We start from the raw sequence: 6,000 nt of genomic DNA on the forward strand, positions 1-6,000 counted from the left end.
TGCTACACCACTGGCTTAAACTGTCCACAATTGTTTTTTACCTGACAAGTGCAGCTATATCGGACCACTTATGAAGTAGTGTCATTTTCATTTGAAAAGATGTAAAGGTCCAGTGGAAATTTACTAAAACTTTGTGGGCATTACAGGCACAGATGACGACTTTGGATGTGGGTCAAGGTTTAGTCCCGTTTGCGCATTTAAATTACATTTTCAGACTGAATTGAAATTTTTTATTATTTATTACTTGCGCCAACTGGCCAATTGAAATCCTCATGGCCAATATGTTTTTCAATCGACTGAAAGGAAGAGATCAAAATTAAAATTAGAATTAAAAAATGTAAGCGGGATTCACTTGAAAAATCTCATTATTCATTTATGCAAAGTCAAATTCCTCAGTTAAAACATGTTAAATCTGCATACTTGGTGTACACAGTGGAATCACAAGGACCAAGAACAGCTGCCTGTGCTAATATTAAGTTAAAAACACAAGGCCACTCCCTTCAAATGAGTATGGTTGGATTTTTCTCAACAACCACCTGAACAACAATTAGCTGTTGAAGAGTAAAGGAATGAAGTTTGATGCCAAACTTGCAACATTTCTTCAAGGCTGCTAAGTAAACAGCTGCTAATGCTAACATTGACTATGTAGCAATAGTAAAACTTAGAATTACTTCCTATGCAGATAAATAATGAAACCAGCTTCAAAGCTTCAAATATTACATACAGTATTGTTCTTACATTTTTAAAAGCAAGAAACGACCTAATTCTGATCCTCATTTTAATATTGTTTTCTGACCTCCTTTGTTGCCCCTCTGGGTTAAATCATTTGACTGCAGTATGTTGATAATATGTTTTTACTAGCATATGATTATCTTCAATTCAAGTTCCTCACATGCACTTTCAAGGATTATTAAAAATGATTCCCATCGGAAAACGTGCAACCATATAATGCAACAGAAAACAAAATAATTCTGGAAGTCGAGCTGAAAATATTATGTAGGAAATAGCTGACAGTAATGCAACACACATGTTGTTTCTCAGAGCTAAATATACAAAACCACTAGTGCAGTGCATCACGACAGATGAAGAACATTTCTAATTAGCACGCACTTATAACTCAGGTGAGACGCCTCGAATAGAGCGAGCCGTCTGGCTTTGATGTCTGCTCGGCTCGGTGATAGGTTGATGATTCTGTTTCTTCTGTGTACAAATGTTTTGCCGCTTATTTTTCTTTTATCAATTCGCTGTCGTCCTGTTCTGTACTGCAGTAAGCAACTGAATCCTCTCCTGTTCCTGACTCCCTTTATCCTCTCCTTCCAGGTGAGGCCTTTTAACGCTCTTTGCACACCTCTGGTGCACAGGGCTCATGTGTTTCAGTGCATTGCAGATCACCTCAGAAACACTGTGGGCTCAGTGTTTGGTGTGAAAATTTGCCATCTTGCATTTGATGCTTTGCTGCCAGCCGTTGTAACCTGAGGGAGAGCTGGGTTCCTTGACGCAAGGATATTTCTTGTCAACCGCCTCAGCAACATCTTCTATACTTGTTCCCTGCAGTTTATCCGTTTTCCTTTGTGATTACTCGGATTTATAGACAACTCTTGTTAGCACCACCAAAGAGGCAACAGGAACTATAACTTGCTACCTTTTTTGTGTTGCTGTGTGTCTTCTGACTATATGTGGATTCAGTATTTAAACTGCTACCATGCTACCCTTTATGTTGGACTGATTTGGATTTGGTGACACCCTGCTTACGCATCATAATATTTCACGGCTGTCTTTAAATGTACATTTTGAAGTAGGAAACAAATAAAATGTGACAGTGTATACAATGAACAGAAATATGCAAGTGAGATACAACGTAAATGAAAAATGAAAATGAAAGCCATTGTAACATTCAATTAGTAATCCATAAAGACAAAATAAGGAAGTTTAATTAGTTTAATTTTTATTTTGTGATTTTATTTAATGCAATTTCGCTCTCAGAGGGGAGTTTCGCAAAATGTTGAAAGCCACACTTTCTGATGATTCAGGAAGCTTTTGTCTGGTTCTTTGGGAAACAGTCCCAATTGCATAGATAAGGAACATATGTAATACTGTGGGTGTGTGGTGCACAAAGAGGTCCTCTGTTGCACTAGATGAAATCCTAGATGAAACACTAGATGAAAAGGTGGTTTCTCAACAAGGTAAGGACAGTTAATGTGGTAGGCAGTTAAGAATGTGGTAGGCAAAGCAAATTTATTTGTGTAACACATTATCATGCAAAGATGTCATTCAATGTGCTTAACAGAAAATAAAAAAGCATGATAACAGAGGTAAAAAGCATAATAAAAAAATAAAACAGTACAAAAACAATATAAAAACGTTTATAGAACAGATAATAGCTAATTTAAATGCAAGATTAAAAGATTAAAAGGGAAAGTGTCACTGTTTGAGGAAAGTCATACAAAGGTGGGAATCCCAGACCAAAGTTCACAAAAGATGGAAAGCCTGTCTGTTTCAAATATAAGGGAGTTGGACACATTGCTAGAGAGTGCAAACCACTCGAGCAAAGAAAGTCACTTAACTGCCAGTAATACACCTGATCAGGGAAACTTGCTTCCCTTGTTGCCAAGAGCTGGGCAATCCGGGGAGGGACTAAAGGCTCAAAGACTCTTAGTCATGAGTGGTTGAAGTTCAGGTGGGCATAGTTGAGGCTAAGTGTCTCATGTAGCAATGTTTTTTGGGGGTTTTTTTTGCATTCCCTGTATCAAATGCAATCCCAACTTGTAGTCACAAATAAAAGTTTTTCTTAATCAGACTAAGACTGTGGAGGAGTATAAACCCTCTCAGCCACTCCTTTGAGGTATGAATATAGAATGATAATATTCTGCATGGTTCTAATGAGAATAATGGCAAGAGCTGATCATGTGTGTTTTTTGAAAGTCTGTATCAAGTAGCCTACAATCAACATTTTCTGTTCATTCCAGCTACTCCATGTGAAATCCCTGGTGTTTTGAGTAACAAAGTCCATGTTAGTCTTAAAGCCACTGTTGGAGCTGTAGATGGAGAGTTGGAGGCAGTTAATGCAGGTATTAGCTATTGTAAACCATGTAGAAACTCAGTGGAGGGAGAGGGTGAGAATATGACTGGGGGCACATTGTTTGAGACTTTGGCAAATGCTAAGATGTCTCAGAGAGATTCTTTTGTCCTTCCTTTAAATTCTCAGTTAGCCTCCAAGTATATCATTAATAAAGACTGGATTTCACCTTTGTGAAGTGGTCTTCACCCATTCACAAGTTATGACACTGCTCGTAACTGTAATTGTAATTTTTCACAGTAAGAATAATGCAACAGTAAATGCATTTCTCCATGTTTACCTGAAGCATCCTGTAAGTAGTCCTTCCAAAAAGTTGAGCAGGTTGAAAACAGAGCACAGGACAAAATGATTATGGATACTTCTATATCTTCGGTACCTGTGTAATAGGTAATTGTGCTTCAATGAATAGGTTTCCAAACAAAGTTAAAAACAGTGTAAAGACCCTATTCTTATGTGGCTGAAAACATTTTGTGGTTCTTATTTGAATAACTTCTCAGTTCAGGTGCCGAGTGGAAAAACACAAGCATTTTCACTGTCACAATGTTGTATCCCACCTTCACAGGACTGTGCCGAGGGCCATGTTGAAGATATGCAGTGATAGTAATGTTTAGGCAGTGTTGCAATTCACAAGCTGCTGATGGTGCGACATCACTTGTCTGACATCACCTGAGATACGGCCCCTCAGCACAGTCAGGGGAAAAGGGGGCATGGAATCACATTTCCATGGAGCCACAAGGCTCTGTGGAATAATTGTCGCTAAGTTGTTACAAAACCTTTTCTACACGAGACTGAGAACAAGGGGATTGTCTTTAGATTGAGTTTGAATATATTGCTGCCTGGATATACACAGACAATACAGCTATTCCTATATCCCATGTGTTTCCCAGCCATTGCATGTTACATCTTCAACAACCTCAAATAAATTGCACCAAGGTGATAGCGAGGCTTTTTAAAAAGATTTGAAAATGTCCAATTGCACAGAACTGAGGGAACAGACTCCTAAAACACATGTAGTGCTTGTAACTATGAGGAGAAATATAGTGAAATGCCACCAAAGTGATTTTAGAAAATGATTCCCCACAAAAGGTTAGACCCCTTACAGAAGGGATAAGGTAATGTGATGGACAATACAATCTCAAAAAGCTTAAATTTCACCTTGAAAGGAACGAGATATATATACAGCCTCTGCTTTCATCATCATAGAATATGTCCTACTGGAGATAAAAACACTTATTTAATTTCATCTATATAATATATTACATTACAACAAACCTTTCAAGTGGTGCACAGACTTTGTTGACCCCCCTGAAATATTAGCGCAGCCTCCATAGGCTGCTCTCTGTCATCATCAGGGCAGTTGGTCAATGGTTCTGTTGCAGTTGCAAGGATGAAGATGCTGATAACTTTCCAGGGGAAGGAATTTTTGATCTCTCTCTTTCACTCCATAAAAAAGTTGTAGGTGCCGACTGTATGTTGGTGCCAGGGATTTACTCAATAGTAATTCTGCTGTGTTAGTCATCTAACTACTATGTTCGCACAAAAATCTAAATCAGTCAAGAAGTTATGAAAGCATTAAGTGAATAAGGTCTTTCAAATGCTTGGCTGTGGCTGCACCACCAGGCAATCATTTTCAAATAATCACTAGTGATGCCATCAGCTATGATAGAGAAATTAAAAACACTCAAAATTTCACAGGCTTTTCACAGGATATTTGATTTTAAAATAATCAGAATAATTAAAAAAAAAAAAAACAACAACATGAATATGCATCCAAAGACTGTTTAGGGAACAATATTATGCTGCATGACGAAGGCAGCAAAATAATCAAGTGAAATTATTCAAACTCACCATGTTCCTGAATTTATTATCACAATAACATAAAAAAAAAAAAAAAAAGTGTTTTAAACCGAAAAAGGACACATTACAGTCAAACTAATATTTTTTTTTAATTTTCCATGAGGCGAAAAATCCTTCAAACAGGTTTGCACATATCTGGCCCTCCTGCTGTGCTGTCAGACAGGATTCTGGACAGGAAATTTGGTTTAGATCCACCATGAACCAGGCAAACAGCAATAGCTGGAAAAAGAAAATGAAGCAAAATGTACTCAACAGACTGCATCAGCACAATATGCAAGATGCCCCAAAAAGAAGTGAGAAACATCACATGATGAGAAACACTTGCATCTCAACTTTTGTTTTTGGCACATAATTGCACCTAATGAAGGTTTAGCAGATATATGGACATTTTGTGTATTTGCTACTTGTTAAAGGCCAAATCCTATCTGCTATTTTCATTTTGATGGTCTTAGGAATATTTAGCAACAGAAGTTTGACTTGTTAATGAAATAACTTACCCAATGAAGAAGCACAGAGGCAGGCCACTTCAATATCCACCTGCTGTTGCATGGGCTAAAAGGCACTATACATAACAAGCCCGATAGACATAATGACAAATCAGCTCCTTATGTGATAATACTTCTTGATACATATATTTATTACCTGTAATGGACAATTTCAACTTGACTGATCTCATATCTGAAGATGTTCTGAACTCAGAAAGTGCTTAATCTTATGACTGATAAAGAATACAGAGGCAAAAATGTGCTTTTGTAAGAGAATGTCCACATGTCATGTAATCTTATGGTCTGACAATTTCTGAGAAGTACCAGCACAAGGATAAGGGACGATAAGGACGTGACTGCAAATATTAACTGCTTGACTGTGTTCAGGGCTCTTTGTCTAATATATGCGTATTCTTGTTCAGTGAAACTCTTAGACACGACTGCTCCTTGTGGATTCCACCTCATTTGCAATAACAGTGCTTCCCATGAGTCATTTTGAAGGCCTCAGTTATAGACCTTGTGACCCATGTTGCCATCCATTTCCTTGCTTTCACATGTACACTGGTCAGAAGTCATGTATAT

This window comes from Trachinotus anak, unplaced genomic scaffold, assembly GCF_046630095.1.
Source record: "Trachinotus anak isolate AG129_WGS33_773 ecotype Australia unplaced genomic scaffold, CSIRO_AGI_Tana_v1 ptg000001l, whole genome shotgun sequence".
Taxonomy (NCBI): domain Eukaryota; kingdom Metazoa; phylum Chordata; class Actinopteri; order Carangiformes; family Carangidae; genus Trachinotus; species Trachinotus anak.